The 21797-nt window shown below is 44.4% G+C and overlaps 1 pseudogene; it reads right to left on the bottom strand.

The window, feature by feature from the left end:
- Positions 1-17430: 17430 nt before the first annotated feature.
- On the bottom strand, positions 17431-19262 carry LOC110543871 (grainyhead-like protein 2 homolog; annotated as a pseudogene).
- Positions 19263-21797: the final 2535 nt, after the last annotated feature.

Genomic DNA, 21797 nt, shown 5'->3' with positions numbered 1-21797 from the left:
AAGAATGGCCTGAGCTTCAACAAGGAGGGATCCTAAACCTGCCTCCCAGTGAGGGGCCGGGAGAGGGGTCCCAACCCAGCTACTCAGTGGTGGGCCACAGGAGAGAGTCAACTCAGTGGTGGGTCAGCAGAGGGGTCCCTAAGCCAGCCACCCTGTAGTAGATGCCAGCTCAGTATGACCTGGCACGCTCTGCTTCTGGCATGAGTTCCTTTCTTTAGAAAGACTTCAGGGTCTCTGCTCAAGAGGAAGGGCATGCAGATTTAAAATTATTACTCCTGTATTTCACAATTTTCTTTATCTTGTGATCTTAAACATTGTCAACAAGGCTCAATGATGAAAACCCAGTTGAGTCTAATTCTTCTCTCTGTCTTTGGAAAATGGCTCCCTTTGAGATAAACATATGAAATATTCCAGTTCCTATTGATGATGAAGGTGCCCTGTCTCTAAAATATCAGGACACACACACACACACACACACACACACACACACACACCACAAATTTGTAGGACTAGGAAAACATTCAGAGAGATGAAACTATTTGCTAGTTGAAAATGCAAAGGAAAACACTGAAAGCAAAGCTGAGTGCTGTAAACAGCAACAGAAAAAAAAATAATGAGCTGGTGATTACAGAACCACTCTTAAATGTTTTCAGAGAACCTTAATAAAAATAAATGATAGACTGGGACCAGAGTGATGGCTCAGGCAGTAAAGTGCTTGCCTGTAAACATGAGGAGCCAGGGTTCAAACCTCAGCACACACATTTGAAAAAAAGCCAGGCATGGTGCAATGCACCTGTAAACCCAGTGCCTTGAAGGCAGAGGCAGGGCTGCTTTAGGCTCTTTGGCTAGTCAGACTAGCTGAGTTAGTCAGCTCCAGATTCAAAGAAAGCAGCTGTCTCAACCCCTCCCCCCCAAATTATAAAGAATCTCAAAAAACAAAAAGTGTTGGAGTGCAATGGAGAAAGACACCCAGTGTCCTTCCCTGACCTTTACATCAAGTATACGAACATAAACACATAAACACACACACACACACACACATACACACACACACACACACACACACACACACACAGGGGAAAATGAGACAATTTGGACATATACTTAGACCATAAAAGATAGCTTGAGCAAGTCATAATGTGAACAAGAAAGTCAAAGAAGAAAAAGGTGTTAAGTTGAAGAAGTTTAACTATTAGATAGGATGCTTTGATACTATACAAAGTCACTTACAAAATCAATGAGACAACTCATATATTATTATATATTAATATGTTACGCACTCTATTATTAATTAGTTGAAATTATTAATGCAATATAATGTTTCATTAATAATTTTAAAAATATTTGAGATCAAGAAAAAAGTCCCAAAAGCTTCCAGGAAAGAAAATCAAGGGCTGTGGGGCTGGATCACACAGCACGCAGTTCGCATGGCAGTCCACCAGCAAAACTAAGAAAGCCAGAAACCAACACTCAAAAGTGAAATTATCCAAATCGCAGTATTTGAAAAGAGCACTTGGTTCTGAAAACTGAGGGAAGGGTAAACAAAATTCAAGTGGGAAACACCTTTCTAAATCATTATATATCAAGAGTAAAGTTTTACCTACACATGAGTCAGCAGTTAGCAGTGAGAACAAGACATTTCAGTGAGAATGAATGTCAGCTTCGACAGATTTAAAGTTCAATTTTTAGCAACAGCAGCTTTTATTATTAACAAAAGGATAAGAGACAAACAAGCAAACAAAAAACCTTCCTTCATGTTAAGATGACAGAAAATAGTGAAACCGTAGGGCACAAGAAGAAATGAGAATCCATAATGGTAATATATAATAATGAATCATAAAATTTAAAAACATACAAAACAGAAGTGTTGATCAGTTTAAGACATAACTGTTGGGTAACTGAGAAAGTTAGTTAGAACTAATAAAATATTTCATTAAAATGATGGCTGGGGGGTCAACTCTACAGGCCTGGGGATCGGTGGCTCAGTGACAGAGCACTTAGCTAGCATGTCCAAGCGCTGGGTTCCATCTCCAATTCCCAAGAGAAGAAGGAGGGGGGAGATAGAAGAAAAAATTCCATAAAACCAGTAATTTCCCCCTAAAACATTATTTCTTAAGGCACTTCTGGAGTCCCAGGCTGAACTACTGATGATCCATGTAGAAGACCCACAGACGCTCCTACAAGCATTTCATGCTGCTTAATAGAAGCTAGCAGGCTCCAAGCACCAAGCCCACCATGAATGTGACATGGCAGCCCAGGTGAGGTAGCTGGCAATGTTCCACTCACAGTGGGAACACAGTTAACCAACACTGAATGCAACTTAGGAAAAAACAAAACAGAAGTGGTGGGCACAAAATAGAAGTGCTAAGCAGCCTTAAACAGGAGTGAATGCTGCACAGTAAGGCCCCAGTGCCGTCAGCACCAGGACTCTCGACTACTCAGATGAAAACCCCAACAGTTTTTGGAACACTAAATAAAAATCTAAAAGCACATGGTTGGAAAAATCCACTAAAGACCAAGGAGATTTTTGCTCGGTATTAGAAATGAGGAAAGACCAGTCCTCCAGATATTGAAACTAATTAAAACAATGTGGTCGGAGTGTAGAACTGCAGGAAAACAAAATGGAAACAGAAGAGAAAATCAAGCAGTGCCCAAATCCAACAGGCCACTTTGTACATGGCTGGTTAAAAGGTTGTTCTACAACAGCAGTGGAAAATCTGGTTCCCAGTATAGGGGAAATGTCAAATGTTATGGTAATAAGTTATGGCAGAACTTAAATTTTAAAATGCATATTGTCATAAGCAAAAGTAGTAATAACAGGACAATTATGAATAAGAATACTAAGTTTCTGAATACTATACAGAAAGCAGAATTCCCTTTCGCATGAAAAGAATATACCATAACCAAATACAACCAGAAATATCAGAATCAGCCAGCGTCTTAAAATCTTTTTAATGGATTCTACTCCATGGTATGCAAAAACAAACAAAATATAAGTGATACCTTAACACACACACAAGCAGTTCGTCAAACCAATCACCTCTCCAGACCTCCATTAAAGGGCTAGTTGAGCTGCTCGGACACAACCTCATTTCCAAATGATAAAACATTTTAAGTGTTTCGGATAATTTCACAATGAGGACTTGAAATTTTCAGAAAATCATCTGCAGTAGTTCCCACTAAATTGCTATATTATGATAATAATTCAATGAGCATTATATACTCTACAATGCTAATGAAGTGGCCCACAGATCTTGGGTTGTTTAAATGAGGAAGCTGAGAAACCATGGAAGGAGGACACGATCAGACATAGACTCTGACTCAACCAAGTCCAGAATCCAGAGATCAGAAACCAGTTCTTACATTTGCCTGTTATTGGACCTCAGTGAACTTCGGGAACCTCAGTGTCCTCATTAATGAAAGGGACGGAAATCCCACAGACTGCCACAGCATAACAGCAGCCACAGGAAGACCTAGAAAGTAAACAAAGTTAACTGCCCACAAAGTACGTACATAAATGTCACAGCTGCCCTTGGAAACTGGACAGGAATGTGCTGTCTTTCCCTATGGTTTCTGTATTGTGCCTCCGTTCACTGTACTTTCCATTTTATTTCTTTAGCCTCCCCATAGTTTTCCTGTATGCATTTTGGATCCCAAGAGCATATTGGAAGACATTGCAGATACATCTTTGACATTATGTCTTCTGATTAACACGTTATTTTTTTTCTCTTGTTAAAAGGAGACTCTTTCCTGACCGATGCCCTGTTGTTTTGTGTGGGAGTGTGTGGGAGTTAGATTTAAGTGTGAGTGTGAGTTCAGGTGTAGGTGTGGCTGTGCAGGTGAAGAGTGTATGGGGGAGTCAGGTGGACGCATGGGTGTGAGTTCAGGTGTGGGTGTGGGTGTGGGTGTGGGTGTACACAGCGTGTGGGGGAGTCAGGTGTATGCATGGGTGTGCATATACACACTGTGAAGTCAGTGGACAGCCTCCGGTGTTGTCCCTAAGGTGCATTCCTGAGACAGGGTGTCACTGGCCTATAACTTTGCTGAGCAGGCTGATTAGCTGGGGGCTGAACTTGTAGAAAATCTGCCTGTTCCCACCTCCCATCCAGCCAGGGCTGGGATAAGAGGCACATGCAGCCGGCAGCCAGTCTGACTTGTTAACGTGGATCTGTAGCGCCAAACTTGGGTCATCACATTTGCAAAGTAAACATTTTACATCTCCCCAGCTTGGTGGCCTTTTATTTTAACTAGTTTCTTTTAAAATTCCATAAACTTCCTTAAATACACACAGGTGTATAACAGTGCATCCTTTACTGTCTCAGAGAGATATGGTAAAGAGCAAATGGTCTCAAAAGAAAAAGATGATTCTCACGCCCAACAATTCACTGTAAGACAAGTCAAGTCAGAAACAATCAAAAATTACCCTCACAGCCACTCTCCTGAGGGCATCTGAGAGCGGTCACTGTCCTCTTCTTTACTTGGTAGGTTGGGTGTGTTTTGGACCCACACTTGGCCAGGCCATGCAGTCACCACAGTGAGCTCATAGTCTTCAGCATTAAAGCCATTTGCAGCAAAGTGTGGACACTAATCTCTGCCACTTTGGCACAACAAACTAGTGGTAATGAAGTTAAGGCGCACACAATTAGACTCCAAGCTGACTCAAAGGAGTGCTGTCAGCGTGGCACTGATTTATTCTGATTTATTTGTCTCTCATCTGCCCTGGCCAGCTGCCCAGAGGCTGTAGCAGTAGCTCACAACATCTATAGGAGCTGTATGTGCTGCCTCTCCCAGTCACACGGACACACCCATAGGGTAATTGGCATGAAGCAATGCCAGGATACCACAGTTACAGCAGGATGTGAAGGACAGGGGAGACCTAGTTCTGGTTTGGGACTGAAGATCCAGACACCCCCACACAGATGGTTAGCACCCACAGGCATAGATTGGCTCTAGAGTTTCTTCTTATCCATGTAGTAGAAGAGCCAGTGACCAAAGAAACCGTGGTTGACTGTATGAGCCAGCCACAGCTCAATGTCCTAGCTGTGTGCACTCAGACACACCTGGCCTAGAGGGGTGAGAAGGGTGTGGTGGAATCAGCAGGCTTTTTGGTTAGTTCTCCATCCCTGGTCAGAAGCTAGGCCTTCTGAAGGATGGTTCATAAGGACCAAGCAGGACCACGACTCTCACACCAGGCCCTGTCTCTCCTCAGAGAGCTTCCCAAGCTTGGCCAACCCTGAAGGAGGCTTCCTGAACTTCAGGGTTCTCTCTTTAGAGAGATTGTGTGAGAAGATGGGGAAACAACGGAGCCTGGGCCTAGTCTGGGTTCTGCTTGGTATCCGTGGGAAGGAGACATGGTCTTGGCTCCTTCTGTAAAGAAGAAAGGACACACACTTTTAAAATGGGGTTTCTGGGCATCTCAGCAACATGAATGCATGGAGGGAAAACGAGGATTTGAAAGTGGAGCTAAATAAACATCCTCTTGTTATAAAGTACTGTCTGTGGCATTTTGTTAGAGCAAGAAAATGGACTAACACTTGTTCCCCTCCTCCATTTCTTTTTCCAACTTGTTCCCCTCCTCCATTTCTTTTTCTTTTAAAGTCAGCCAAGAATGCCCCCACAGTGCTTCCTTCACGTGGACCATGCCATATTTTGTCTATAAAGTATGCAGAAACAGGAATGCAAGAAAATTACCCTCCCTTCTCCATAATATACAATGATAACTGTAAATGAATGACATATATTTGTCACCATGGTCTCCTTCTGTGAAGTGGAATATGGTTAACCCCAGAGAATGTTTGTTAACTGGCATTTTCCCCATGCTTGATTAAAATTTCCTCCTATTTAGTTGGTGCCACAACTTCCCTTTACTGTTCTCATCCTTGATAATCACTGGGACACATTTCAGGCTCTAACCTCTAGTGGAGTTTTACTGCACTTCTGAACTCTAGTTTACAAAACAAAGCCAGTTCAAATGGGAGAAAACACAATTCCCGAGAACCTAGTTTGCCAACATTTGCTTTGACTCAGCAGATGGAGCCAACATTCAAATGAAAGGTTCATCACACCATGGTCCAGCCATTTAAAACATTTCACCAGGAAATGTCACCAGAAGTCAATGAAGAGTGAGCCAGCAGAAGGGCCCAGGTGCAAAGGTCAAGGCTCAAATTAAGAGAGTGTTGTTAGATTAGAGTGATTGTCGGCTAAGACACCAGAAGGCACACATTTCGGGGCTACTTGGAAAGAGACAGACTTTGAAAAGACACAGATATAAAGTCTCCTTACCTGTCCTCAGTCAGTTTCATTAAGGTTGTCCCTCGAGTAGAGAAGACGATGAAAGGCATCCTGAACTGTGGGCTGCAAAGGAAAGGAACTCTGTTAGGTCAGCCAGAACACCTGGGGTATGTCAGCCCCCTTCCCTGCTTCCTTCCTGTTTTTATCTCTGTATCACAGCTCCAGAGCTGAGGAACCAAATGGAGCTCCCAGAGGGTGTGGCAAGGGTTTAGCCAATGGCCAACTTGAAGGTCTGTGTCTCCCTTCCAGTAGGACCCAGCAGATATATCACAGTAAGAAAAATGAACTCCATCCCAACCCAGAACTGGAAGGGGACTGGAAGGGGACTGGTAGGGGAAGGTGTCTATGAAATAGGGAATCCTGGCAGAAAATTCCATCAGCATCTTCAAAGAAAAAAAGTATCTCAGAAAGTATCACTGTTCACTTAATCCCTTCCCAGCTGCCTCTGAAGAATGCTGGGCCACAGGGGGTCTCTCCTGCTCAGTGGAGACCTGACTCATTCTTAATGACTAAACATTACACACAACATTACACACAGTAATCAAATTTTTCCATGTAAAATTCACTGTCTGGGTAACGGCACTTTTATCTGGCAAGAAACACAGGAAATCTGCACAGGGATTGGTAACTGGCTGTGTCCTGGCGGGCCCTTATAGGAAGGCCAACTGGTCAACCAACATAACACCAACCTACGTCTTTACAAGACACTGACCTCCCAGAGCTGATCTGGCTCTGATCCTTGCACACACAGGTCTCTTTTCATGGCTTAGCTTCAGACCCGTTCCTCAGTCACCTGACTCTCACAGCTGTCTTCTAGCATCATTCCTGACTCTGCTGCATTCTCATGCTGCTCCCCAAATTATATCTTATGAAACAAAAATCAGGTATGTTGTCACTTAACTGCCTTAAGAGCTCTAATGGCTCTGGCTACTTTTAGGATGAACCTTCCATTATTACTAGGTCCCTGACATATCTTTGATTAGGGTTTTGCTATCATTCTTTTAGCAGAGTTGAGACACAAAGGAGATTAGACAGGGGTGAGGGAGTCGGCAAGAAAGTAGAAGCTAGAAGAGGAACAAAGACATCCATGAGACTAGAGACAATGGCAAGGGATGGCCAAAGAGGGAGCATGGCTTAAAGGGGGACAGATGGCCCTCATGGATGGAGGAAGGACATACATAAAACTCTTAGGAGCAGGACTGTGCTGAAGGAACATTTGTCTACTTTCCTCTAGGCTCTTAATGACTAAAACATGGGACCATTTTCCAAGAGTGATGGATGTGAGGTGTGAGTTGGGAGTTCAAGGAAAGGGTGAAGATTGAGAATCATCTTGGGAAGCTGGTGGGAGTAGTCAGAATAAAAGGAACTAAAAGGATTTCAACTCAGAAGGATCCCTGTGCAGTCAGCAGTGACATATTTGTGTTAGTATCAGCCACCATTATTGCATGGGTTTCCTCTACCCCAGAGTATGTTCTTTAAAAAATAAATCCAGTCATCCACTCAGCTTTTTGAGAAACTTCCACACAGATTTCCATAGTATCTGCATCAGTTTTCACTCCAATAACAGTACATAAGGACTCTCCCTTCCACACATCCTCACCAGCATTTGTTTTCTTGGTAATGGCCACTCCAACTAGGATGAGATGGAGTCTCAAAGTAGTTTTAATTTGTATTTCCCTGATGGTTAAAGATGTTAAGCACAGCTTAAAATGTCTGTATCTTTTCTTTAGAGAATCCTCTGTTCAATTCCATAGGTCATTTTTTAAGTAGTTTTCTTGATGGCTAATTTTTGAGTTATTTATATGCTTTAGATGTTAATCCTCCTTCAGACCTGTAACTGACAAAGGCTTTATCTGATTCTATTGCTTGCTTCTCCAGTTGATTGACAGTTTTCTTTGCTGTTGGAAAACTTTAAGTTCATAAGGCCCCGTTTGTTAAGTACTCACTTTATCATCTGACCAACTAGAGTCCTGTGCAGTCCTTGCCTCTGTCTCCGTTTGTACTGGCTCAAGAATTTCAAGTTTTAAGTTCAGGTCCTTGATCCATTTGGAGTTTATTTTTTGTTCAGAGTGAGAGATATGGATTTAGTTTCATTCTTCAACATGTAGATATACAGTTTTCCCAGAACCATTTGCTGACAGTACTATTCAAGAGTGTTACCTAGTGCCTGATACTGCTAATGGCCTTTGGGCTGTGGCAGAAACAAACTCAGTGACAGTTTTGCACACACACACACACACTGAGGGTCCATTTTGGTCTAGATAGGAAGTATCTCTCTGAAAGGTTTATGTTTTGGAGGCTGATACAAGCAATGTTTAGAGGTAGGGATTTGGGCGAATCCATTGAATCATGAGGGCTGGCCTTTATTGGTGGCTCACTCCATCTGAAAAGTCTGCTGAAGGTAGTGGAACTGTGCAAGGCGGAACCTAGGTGGAGGAAGTGGGTAACTGCGAGTGTTCCCTTGAAGTCCTGCCAGGTCTCCAGTCCCTGCCTGATGCTGTCTCTGCTTCCTGCCCCCCATGAGGCAAGCAGCATTGCTACACCACATGGGCTAGGATACTCTACCTCACCACAAACAGCAGAGTTAGCATGACATGAAACCTCTGCAACAAGACAAAATAAACTTTCCTCCTCCTAGGTTGTTTTCCAAGTGGTCTGTCCCAGAATCTATGGAGGTGGGTTTGCAAAAGTGCTCACCACACATGGGGAGGGGGCATTCATCTCCACTGTAAGTCCCTGCCCATGATCACTGCTGACAGCAGTTCCTTACTTATTTTTCTTTTTCTCGTCTCTAGCATTTGAAGTATGATTAAAAAAAAAAAAGCCAAGAAACATTTGACAGCACACTCTCTGAGGGATTCTGTGGAACAATCTGGCATTGCCCTCAGGTGACAGTCCAGTCGCTCCAAGGGCCTAAAACACAAAGAGCAGGGCCCAAAACAAAATCCCAGACCTTATCCATTTGTTTTCTGAACAAAACTGCATTTGTTTCTGTTTCTGAGTGTGTCTAACCCCGCTGTGGTTAAAGGCCTTGGAAAACCCATTTGCTACACAAGCAGCCAGAGTGTAATGAACAGGAGAAGCAGGCGTGTGGCCGGACCCACTACCTGCAACCTCTTACCCCAGAAGGGCAAAGTAGCCAACACCGAGTTTACAAAATGGTAAGTCCCCACTCATCCTTAGCTGCACCTGGCTTAAGTCATTGATTCCAGTGACCATCTTGGGTCTCCTGGGTGGGTACAGATATGTTCAATAGCTTCAGAGACATTGGGTGGACCCAAAAGCTCTCTTGCCACTACGTATTCTCTCCCAGCTTCTTCCCCTATCCTCTTTTCTCTCCCTCTCTCCTCTTCCTACATCCCAAGAAGTTGGAGCATCATTTTGGCCCAGGCCTTTATCAAGTGTTGTGACCACAGCCAAGCTTCCCTCCTGGACCTTGACTCCTACTTCTGCTTCAACTTCAGATGGCAATTCACATCCAAACCACATCACTGAGCACCTTTCTTTGTCCTTTGTCTGGAGACACCCATCCTGCTCCTTGTGGCACTGGGAAGCCATGATTTTCAGCCTCTACTGTCATATAACTTCCCCTTAATCAAGCCAACTGCTGGCTTTAAAAACAATGACGCCCACACTGCAGAATGCAGTTAGAAAGTTGGGAATACTTTAGTTAGAAAGTTGCCAATACTTCTTTTTTTTTTCAAAGAAGTGAAACGTAATAAGATTGAAAAACCAGAATGTGTTGCTGAAAGTAACAGAAATTATGTTTTAGAGAACCTTTGGTTGGCTGTGCAGAGCAGTTCCCTGTGATCCACTGTTCTGCCTGTAGCCAGCACCCCAGCAGCCAAGGGTCTCAGAGGCCCAAGCACAAACCTAGGCAGCATTCTTTCCCTTCCCACTTTGCTGCAGTCAGTGATGCACAGCAGTGTCGGGGGAGTTCCTTTCCAGGACAGAGGACTCTGTAGGACTACCCTGTGGCCTGTTTGCCATGCCTGCCTCATGGCGGCCCATCCCCCAGCTCTGGACTCAGAAGTCACATTGATTTGCCTGTGGTAGTGGGTGAGCTGGAGGTATGCACACAAAGTGGAAACTCTACCACGCTTTTCATTAGGCACAAAAATACTGCAGAGAAACAATAATAGGAAGTCAGAGCCCAGGAATTAAATGAGAAAGGAAGGGGTAGCTTCTTTCTTCATAGTGAGAGACTGAGAACACAGTTCACAGACCACATTCCTTAAGAATTCAAAGTCACGTTTTTTTTCATATTGTGAATATTTTTTTCTTCTTAAAAATGTACAAAAAATAAAATAGCATATTTTTGGTTTATAGATTCCCCTCTCCCATTTACAAAACTATTCAGTTATATTTACTCTTTTTTATGTGGAAGCAGATTGTACTCAAGTCAGTCTCCCCTTGATTGTCTTTCAGAAAGGGCCATTAGAATTTGGCACAAACCCTGATTTCAGTGGGATTGCTTTAAGTTCCTCCGTTCAGTTTGATGTTGGCTATAGGTTTGCTGTATATCGCCTTTACTATGTTTAGATATGTGCCTTGTATCCCTGATCTCTCCAATACTTTAAACATGAATGGATGTTGGATTTTGTCAAATGCTTTTTCAGCATCTAGGGAGATTATCATGTAGTTTTTTTCTTTCAGTTTGTTAATATGGTGGATCACATTGATGGATTTCCGTATATTGAATCACCCCTGCATACCTGGGATGAAGCCTACTTGGTCATGGTGGATGATATCTTTGATGTGTTCTTGTATTCGGTTTGCGAGTATTTTGTTGAGTATTTTTGCATCAATGTTCATAAGGGAGATTGGCCTGAAGTTCTCTTTTTCTGTTGGGTCTTTGTGAGGTTTAGGTACCAAGGTAACTGTGGCTTCATAGAAAGAGTTTGGTAAAGTTCCTTCTGTTTTGATTTTGTGGAATAGTTTGAAGAGAACTGGAGTTAGCTCTTTTTTGAATGTCTAGTAGAATTCTCGCTGAAACCATCAGGTCCTGGGCTTTTTTTGAATGGGAGACTTTCGATGACTGCTTCTATTTCCTTGGGGGATATCTCTCCATATCTCTACAACATAGTTCTGGAAGTCCTTGCTAGAGCAATAAGACAGTTGAAGGAGATCAAGGGGATACAAATTGGAAAGGAAGAAGTCAAATTATCACTATTTGCAGATGATATAATAGTATACATGAGTGACCCCAAAAACTCTACCAGGGAACTCCTACAGCTGATAAACACCTTCAGCAAAGTGGCCTGATACAAAATTAACTAAAAAAAATCAGTAGCCCTCTTGTATACAAAAGACAAAAGGGCTGAGAAAGAAATTAGGGAAACAACACCCTTCACAATAGCCACAAATGACATAAGGTACCTTGGAGTAACCCTAACCAAGGAAGTCAAAGACTTGTATGAAAAAAATTTCAAGTCTCTGAAGAAAGAATTAGAAGAAGATATCAGAAGATGGAAAGATCTCCCATGCTCATGGCTTGGCAGGATTAACATGGTAAAAATGGTCATCTTACCAAAAACAATCTACAGATTCAATGCAATTCTCATCAAATTACCAACACAATTCTTTACAGACCTGGAAAGAAAAATTCTCAACTTCATATGGAATAACAAGAAACCCAGAATTGCTAACACAATCCTCTACAATAAAAGATCTTCTGGAGGTATCTCCATCCCTGATCTTAAGTTGTACTATAGAGCAACAGTTTTAAAAACTGCATGGTACTGGCATAGAAACAGAATGGTGGATCAATGGAACCGAACAGGGGACCCAGAAATAAACCCACACACTTATGGACACCTGATCTTTGACAAAGACACCAAAACCATACAATGGAAAAAAAGATAGCATCTTCAACAAATGGTGCTGGTCCAACTGGATGTCTACATGTAGAAAAATGAAAATAGATCCATACTTATCACCCTGCACAAAACTGAAGTCCAAGTGGATCAAAGACCTCAACATAAAACCAGACACATTAAATCGGCTAGAAAAAAAAAAGTGGGGAATACCCTAGAATTCATTGGTACAGGAGAAAACTTCCTGAACAGAAAACCAACAGCACAGGCTCTAAGAGCAACAATCAATAAATGGGATCTCATGAAACTGAAAAAGGACACCATCATCAAAACTAAGTGACTGCCTACAGATTGGGAAAGAATCTACACCAACCCTTTATCTGATAGAGGACTCATATCCAGTATATATAAAGAACTAAAGAAGCTGAAAAGCAGCAAACCAAGTAATCCACTTAAAAAATGGGGAACAGAGCTAAACAGAGAATTCTCTGGAGAGGAATATCGAATGGCAGAGAAGCACTTAAAGAAATGCTCAACCTCATTAGCCATTAGGGAAATGTAAGTCAAAACGACCCTGAGATTTCACCTTACACCCATCAGAACGGCCAAGATGAAAAACTCAAGTGACAACACATGCTGGAGAGGTTGTGGAGAAAGGGGAACCCTTCTCCACTGCTGGTGGGAATGTAAACTTGTACAACCACTCTGGAAAGCAATCTGGCGCTCTCTCAGACAACTAGGAATAGCGCTTCCCCAAGATCCAGCCATACCACTCCTGGGCATTTATCCAAAAGAGGCTCAAGTACACAAAAAGGACATTTGTTCAACCATGTTTGTAGCAGCTTTATTTGTAATAGCCAGAAGCTGGAAACAGCCCAGATGCCCCTCAACTGAAGAATGGATGCAGAAACTGTGGTACATCTATACAATGGAGTATTACTCAGTAATGAAAAATAAGGAAATCATGAAATTTGCAGGTAAATGGTGGGACCTGGAAAGGATCATCCTGAGTGAGTTGTCCCAGAAGCAAAAAGACACACACTGTATATACTCACTCATATAGACATACAACATAGGACAAACCCACTAAAACCTGTGCATCTAAAGAAACTAAGCAAGAGAGAGGACTCTAACGAAAACGGTCAATCCCCATCCTGAAAGGCAAAGAGGCTGGACATCAGAAGAAGAAGAAAACAGGAAACAACCTAGGAACCTTCTACAGAGGGCTTCTGAAAGCCAGAAGAAGAAAACAGGAAACAACCTAGGAACCTACCACAGAGGGCCTCTGAAAGCCTCTGCCCTACAGACTATCATAGCAGATGCTGAGCCTGATGGTCAACTGTTGGGCAGAGTGAATGGAATTTTATGTAAGAAGTGGGAAATAGTAAGAGCTGGAGAGGACAGGGTCTCCACAAGGAGAGCAACAGAACAAGAAAATTTGAACACAGGGAACTTCCCAGAGACTCATACTGCAACCAAGGATTATTCATGGAGATAACCTAGAACCCCTGCACAGATGTAGCCCATGGCAGTTCAGTGTCCAAGTGGGTTACATAGTAATGGGAAGAGGGACTGCCTCTGACATAATCTGATTGGCCTGCTCTTTGACCACCTCCCCCTGAGGGGGGAGCAGCCTTACCAGGCCACAGTAGAGGACAATGCAGCCACTTTTGATGTGAACTGATAGACTAAGATCAGAAAGGAGAGGAGAACCTCCCCTATCAGTGGACTTGGGGAGTGTCATGCATGCAGAAAGGGGAGGGAGGGTGGGATTGGGAGGGGAGGAGGGAGGGGCTTATGGGGGGATACAAAATGAATAAAGTGTAATTAATAAAATAATAAAAAAAAAGAATTTGGCACAAACCTTCTTTTCCTGTTGCACGGAAAATAAATGTTTTAACTCATTTCATGCTACCCAGGTTTCTGCATTGGGACATGCCTTAGTCTTTTAGGAACTGATTTCAAGATGGCAGCCCATTGTATATTTTTGTTGGTGGTGGTGGTGGTTCCAATTTCAAAACACAGAGGAAATTTTAGCAATGAGGGGATGTAGAATGAAAACACTTGTTTCATGTGTTCCCCAACCTTTTATGGATTACAAAAAAAAAATTCCCTTATTTGGGTGAGCTTAATTCGGGGACAATTCAGGGACAAGGAGAGACAAGCTTTTCTATCTTGCTGGAGTGTTTTTGTTCAGGAAATGATGCTCAGCAAAGCTCTGCTAACGCAGCAAGGGACAGATGCATGGAAGTACACCAACAGACACTCCTGGACCTGCCGCTGTACCCCTCTTTGTGGTCCTGGCTTCATGTCCCTTGTTTTGGCTACCACAAGGACCGTAGTGACTCAGGACAAAGGCAAAGCCACCTCCGGCTGGTCCTCTGCCTCGGAGACGGGCAGTTTTCCAGAAACCAGAGAGAAGAGCTGGGAGCCTGTCAGGTCGCTACAGATCTGTCTCCCTGGAATCCTGAGCCACCCTAAGGTCTGCCATTCATGCTTGGAGCTAACCCCAAGTGCTGTAGCATGGGAAGCGCATAGAGCATGTATTTCCAACACTGAGTTTGTCTGCCTTAGATCAGAGCCCTGCTAGTACCCTAGAGGATCCCCAAGCAAGTTCAGCAAGTGGTGTCTTGGATGGAGCAGAGGACTGAAGCAGAGCCAAGCTAAGGATACAAACCTTTGGCAGCACAGAGGGATTCAGAGCCCAGTGAGGTCTCAGAAAGGTGCCCCTGCGATTCTTTGGGATCCTCTTGGTCACAGCACCTACTCTCCAGCCCATTCAATCCTCTGTAGCTTTGGGAAGCTGGGCTAGAGTCAGCCTCGGCTGCTCTGACCCTCAGGGGAAGGTGGGGCAAGAAGGCAGGAGCCGGAGAACAGAACCTCCATCAAAGGTAAGACATCAAAGTGCTTCACAGAAAAATTTGGACCTTTCCATGGAAGCTGCCCCATTATCCAGGCTTTGGGGTGGGATGTGCCTGACTATCTGAATTAGTGCTCAGCCCATGAGGTCACAAATCTCCAAGCTACGAACCTGTCCTCTCAAAGAGATCTGAGGCCCACCATGGGGCATGCTGTTCAGGGAAGTCGTGTTCTCTTGCCCTCCCAAGGGCCAGGAGAGGAGGAAACAGCCTTAGCTCTCCAGTGTGCCTCTCAAAGCCAGTCTCAGAAGCACCAGAACGCCCACGCTTTCCACAGCCAGGGTGGACAGCCTCACCTCTTCCCATCTTCAGAAGCCAGAGAAAGCAATGTTTGCTGTCACAGCCCAGTCGAGCTGCTGGCTCACTTCGCAAAGCTGCAGCTGGGTTTGCAAAAGGGCCACTTGAGAAGAAGGACATGTTTGTAAACTATGAAGCACCACAGTGTCCAGCATCCCCAGGTATGCCAAGCAGTTCTGCAGCAGGCCCCAGGGATAGGGCCCCAGGGATAGGGCCCCAGTGCAAACCCTTGCGGAAACTTTGCATAAGCCTCAAAGTGTCCCACACCAATGCTAAAGAAGGCACTGACAGTACGGCCTTTCCTAAACAGCTCAAAGGACACCCTGAGACAACAGATCACCAGGAGACAAAATGTGATGGCCTCAAGGGAGAGTCATGTTTGAGGAAAGAGGGCCCCATTTGGGGAAACAAGTCCTCAGCATGGCTCAGTGGAGAGTCCATCTTGGCATTCACCAGTCACATGACACCTTAAAGGCCTCTTTCCTAGCCTCCTCTCAGATAGAGCAGAATGCTCTGAGCCTCCAGGTATGTCCCCTTCAGGGCAATGTCCCCTTCAGCCCACACACCACAGGTAAAATATATTACTGCAATATTAGGTACAAATTATGTACATGGCTGCAATGAGCCTGTAAGACAGGAGAGCTGTCAGGAGCAAAATTAAGATACTTTCGGTGATAGTGACTGGGTAATGCCCTTAAGGCATTGAGAGCTTGTAAAACAACAGAGCTGTCATGGTTATATTAGAAGATATTCTGAGTAACAGTAACTAAGTAGCGCCCTTAAGGCATTAAGTAGTGAAATTATATAATATCAGCTGATTAGCAGTTGGTGTGTATGTGAAAGAATAGTGGGCTAGCGATGTTTTAGAATAAAGTATAGGAATTAAAGTAAGGCCCTTAAGGCACTAAGTAATGAAATTAGGTAATGCCAGCCGATTAGCAGCTGGTGCATGTGATTGAGTGATAAGCCAAAGCTATGCTCTGAAAAATGTATAAAAACTGGAGCCTGAGCCCACTCGGATGCGGCAGGCTAAACTCTAGGTGAGAAAGCCGCAAGACCACCAATAACCAGCCTATTCCAGAATGGCTGTTTGAAAATCCCAGACCACTTTAACAAACCAGCCCTGGAATGACCACTTTATCAGACTGGCTCTGGAAGGTGGCTCCCAAGCAACCACAGCTTCCTTTGCATCTGAGGCCAGGCTGGAGCAGAGAAACTCCGAGGCCTATCAAGTCATCAGAAGACGCGCCTGAGGTCCGGCTGGAACTGTGAAGTTCTGGGACCTAGAAGACACCTACGCAGGAAACAAAGTGTCCGAGCCCGTACCTGTGGCCAGGTTGTATTCCCCATAAGATGTATAATGTCCTATGCAATTCTTAGATATCTGTGTGATTTGTGTGATTAAAGCAGCATTCAAAAATCATTCTGGTACCTTGCTGTCTTTTTGTGGCATCTCGGTTAAAGTCCTCCGGCATAATCAAGAGCTCGTGACGATGGCTGTCAAACACATTTTGTGCTCCTTATTACTGACATGGTAGCAGAATGTCTTCCTGAACAAGGCCCAGTGGCTATTTGCTGAGATCCCCTGGAGGCATTTAAACAAAATGACCTTCCTCAGAATGATCTGAAGGTTCAGGGCCAGAAAATGGGTGTCCTCTTTACCCCACCCATGACGACTGCGCCAAGAAGCAGCTCATCTTGTCCATCCACTCAAGAAATGTGGAGAGGTAAGAAAAAAGGCATCGCAATTCCTCAGGCTCTTTGAGATGAGTGTACTAGCTGTGTTGAAGGGGGAACTCTGGGGGTCTCATGTGGAGCTATCAGTAACTTGTAGAGTCCTGGAAGGCCTGGACTCCAGGCTCTTAGGGAAAAAATGGACAATAAATAAGGGCCTGACAGGCTCAAAGAAATTAGCCAAGAGGCACAGGCTTAAGCTCCGAGCAAGTGAAAGAGCTGACCGTTGGTCCATTGGTGGGCCTTGGGCCCCGCCCCTTCTCAGCAGTCTTGTAACAGTCACTGGAGATGGGTCTCCAGGCTGTAAGGCAGGGAGCCCACCTCTCCCAGGAAGGAGTGCACCGGAAGCTCCTGTCAAGGGGACTTGGGGCCAGGGCTCAGATCTCCATAAGCGTGATCTTGAAGCCTTCCACCATGCTCTCCATGTTGCGGATGAAGGTGTCCCCATTTGAATAGAGTTCAATGATGTCCCCCATGTTCACCAGGACACCCTTTTTGCTCTTCTTATGAAGCTTTGGGCTTTTCTCCACTGGCAGCCCATACTTCTCAGACAGCACTTCCGTCAGGCCCTTCACTGTGGGCAAACTCAGCATCAGGGTGCTGGATACCTCATCACTCTCCTTCCGCACGTACAAAAGCATTCGCTTCACGTTTTCTTCGTTAGACGCTGCTTCTCGTTGATCATCTGTGATGAAATACACCTGTCCAGTCCTCTGCAGGTTGGCAAAGTGAACATCTGGTCTGAAGAGCACAGGCTGCGAGTGCAGGTCAGGCATGGTTTTGAAGTACGTGATGTCACTTTTCTTCTGTAAAGGTATGGTGGCCAGCTTCCTGTCAGAGGAGTTGTTGCGCTGGGCTTGGAGGCTTGGCCCTTCCCTTTCTTCCTATTCCACTTTCTCTCTTCATCTCGGAGTTTTCTTTCTGCTCCCTTGTCTCAGAAGACCTTCATCTGGCAGTACACTCTGTGGACGGCTTTATTGTTGCGGTTGTTGTAACTGTATGTGTCAATCTGAATCATCAAAGGAAATCCTTTCACGCCCTTCTGGAAGGAGAAATCTGTACTCAAGCAATTCACTGTGATGAAAAATCTTTGCCTCCTCGTTCATATCCCAGGTGAAGGAAACAGTACGTGATCTCTTCAATGTTTCCAGTGGTACTGAAGCTCTCCTTGTAGTCAGCGATGTCAAGGACCCTCTGTGCTTGGCAGTATGCTGCTGGGAATGCCAGTACTTCCAGTATTTCAGCTGTTTGTCTCGGTTTCTGTCTTCACTGTCTTTCTGACTTCACTCCTGACTTTGCTGATGGGTGTCAGAAGCATCTGTTGTCTCCAGTCTCACTGAGTGTTATGGCATAGAATTGTCCTTTGTTGAGGTAGGTCATGGGGCCTTCCCTTGCTTCTGACGGAGAGATTTGGTGGCTTCCAGGGTGGACTGAAATGTACCACTCCCTGCCTGGTCGTCTTCAGCACCAGCAGAAGTACTCAGAAACTTCTCTGAGGCCCCATCTTTGAAGCTCTCACTGTAAGTGCTGCAGGCGGACTGTGCTGGTCATTCTTGAGATAGGAGCTGTGGCTGGCTATTGAGGACAGGTCATATGAGTCTGTTCAAATATGACGACCCGCTGCTCCTCGCCGTCTGCTTGGAGGTGCCATGAACACCGGGGTGAAATCCTCAGCTTTCACCACAGTGATGCCTGACACGGGGATGACGGCCAGACTCTCCGTGATGGACAGGCTGTACTGCTCGCGCTTGGAACTCTCCACGTGCTCTAGGCTCAGGCAGAGGTTCACTGGGATGGTCTTCTGCACTCGGATCTCCCCTCCGCTCAAGCTTCTCTGGACTTCACTGGTGCCGAGACACTTTCTTTTATTCTTGGCTGTCCCTTGCTTTGCTCACAGGCAGAATTCTCCTGTCTCGAGGGACTTGCAGTAGTCAAAGAGAAGGCCTAAGGCAGCAGCACTGTCCTCATCCCCACTGATGCGCATCATAGCTCGATGGCCGCAGTCAGCGGGTTCTCCAGGTAGGACCGACTTCCAGGCTTCATCCTCACTCGTATAGGCTCTTCGGGTATTGTAGGGAGGTCACTGGGCATGGGCACTGAGGCCACTAGTCTTTTATTATTGTCTGACTCTTGTGACATGTTTGATCCAATGAACTTGTTCCCCTTTTCCTGGAGCCTCAGCCTCTGGTGAAACTGGACTTTCAAGTCTGTGCAGGTGAACGTGTTTGAGAGCACAGAGATGGCAGAACAAGAGCTACAGGTAATTCTGCTTTCACCCCCCCACCACCACCACTCTCGCTTGTTTGTGGCCTCACCTAGCCAGAAAGGGGAGAGGGGGTTCCTTCAAATGGGGCCCATGCTTGGAGGTGGCCCAGAGCAGAGCCCTCCTGGACTGTGATAGGGGCAGACACAGAGTGGAAAGCCTCAAGGTCACATTTTGTTGAATATAAAACTGGTATGTTTATTGTAGAGAAATTTGGAAAATCGGAAGTTAAAACTCAGCTTCTGAGGAAGAATGCTATCCTAACAGTAAGTGTAAACACACACACAGGGCTATTAGTTTTGTTTTGCTCTGTTCTGAGACTGGATCTAGTTACTTCGCTCAGGTTGGCCTTGGTCTCCCAAGTGTTGGCATCAAGCCTGGCCTTGCTTCTTACAAAGGTGGAATGCACACAATGTTTGGAAACATAAGAGTATAAGTATTAGATATTTCTTCTAAAATATCTTGCAAACATGCCCAATGTGCTATGGGTGTCCAGTGCTCTGCATGCTTCATGTCTTACTTAAGTCCCATTGTTGGACATTGAGGTAATTCTCAGCGCTTTGCTCTAGCAGCACTACCACAGGCAGTAAGGGGCTCCTTTTTGAACGCTCTTTTTTTTTTTTTTTTTTTTTTTTTTTTTTTAGATAAAGAGTCATTGGATGGAAAAGAAGACCTTTAGCTGTGCTAAAAGCACATGATGCTTTCTGCTGATGTATTTTCTTGTCCTCTCTACTCATATGGTGGCCATAAGTGACTATTGAATTTAAACAAAATTAAAAGTTCACCTCCTCATTTGCATGGGGAACACATATGGCAAATAGCTACTGTTCTGGGCAGCAGGAACTCAGCACTTCTATCTTTCTAAAAAATTCTACCATGCAGTTCAAGTCCACAAGACCACCAGCTCACACTGTCCCTAGCAAGACAGGACACAGGTGGCCAGTGCTGGACACTCTAATGCCTTAAAAAACTCTGTCAACTTAATGCACACTATCCCATTTGAGCCTTTTCATTTTTTTAATTGTTAGCGATTCAGAATGCTATTGTTCATGCATTAACTTTCACATATTTTTCTTTGGAAATTAAGAAGTTAGGCTATTTTCTGACTAGCTTTTCCATACCAAGATCAGTCTTCAGAGAGTAAATTAGGTTGCAGAACCTTTTGCAGCTTACTGCATTTCCCTTATGTTCACCCACCCCCTGAACACTACTAACACAGCACTCAGCTAGGCAAAGCTCCCTCTAGTCTTCTTCCTGGCTTTTGTGTTCCTGTCATTCTCTGTAAGACACAAGCCTGCGGCTACACAGATATCTCTCACCATTTGCCAAAGAACACTAAAAATAATAATGACCTCATTACCCACTTATTTAAGTGCTCACAGGTACTTATGTATTTTTCTACTTTGTCCACATACTCTTTGAACTTATCAAACTGTTTTTTTTTTTTAGATAAAGAGTCATTGAATGGAAAAGAAGACCTTTAGCTGTGCTAAAAGCACATGATGCTTTCTGCTGATGTATTTTCTTGTCCTCTCTACTCATATGGTGGCCATAAGTGACTATTGAATTTAAACAAAATTAAAAGTTCACCTCCTCATTTTTCTACTTTGTCCACATACTCTTTGAACTTATCAAACTGTTTTCTAGTGCATTTCAGTATTTGCAGAGAAATTATGACTTCACTATTCTTTTCCAAAAGAAAAAAAAATATACCTTTTGACCTAGTCCTTCTCCTCTCAAAAATAATCCTGAGATGATTCTTTTTAATCCCTTTCATCACCTGAAGAAATTTCATTTATAAATTGGACCAAAAGTTCAGTTCAAATTATAGATTTGGTATAGATGTGGGACACCTGGTTATGTTCATAGCACCGGGGTCGTCCTCTGGGGACATGATGATTTTGCTTGTTCACGTTTCCCCATGGGCCTCTTGGAACTGGTTGGGCTGTGGCTTTTGTTGTTATTGTTTGTTTGCTTGTCTTTTGAGGCAGTCTTAATTGTTAATCCAGATTAGCTTCAAACTCACTATGTAGCCCTGGAGCCCAGGAGCCCAGGAGCCCAGGAGCCCAGGAGCCCAGGAGCCCAGGAGCCCAGGAGCCCAGGATTCCCTTGAACTCCTGCTCCTTTCCCTCCACCTCCCAACTGCAGGGCTTCCAGACATGCACCACCTCCACAGTAGATTATGGTGCAGGGGAACAACCCCAGGGCTTATGCACTCTAGGCAAGCATCCTGCTAACTGAGGGGCAGCACTGGCCCCAAAGTCTCCTCCCAAGGGCACAGTGGGGAGCCCCTTTGGTTCCAGACACAGTCAGAGTCTCCCTGACTCAGGAAAGCCAGCTTCCACCTGCTAAAGTAACAAACGAGTTCCCATTTCTTAGCCCAGGCCTGAATTCTAGTATCCACCTTCTTGTAAATCTGCAAGAGAGAGAGCTCACTTTATCCAGAAGAACCTGGAGCTCAGCACAGGTTTCCTGTAG

The sequence above is a fragment of the Meriones unguiculatus genome, chromosome 1 (assembly GCF_030254825.1).
Source record: "Meriones unguiculatus strain TT.TT164.6M chromosome 1, Bangor_MerUng_6.1, whole genome shotgun sequence".
NCBI classification, from domain to species: Eukaryota; Metazoa; Chordata; class Mammalia; order Rodentia; family Muridae; genus Meriones; species Meriones unguiculatus.
The sequence above is the reverse complement of the archived record's forward strand: the minus strand, read 5'-3'. Positions and strand labels throughout refer to the sequence as shown.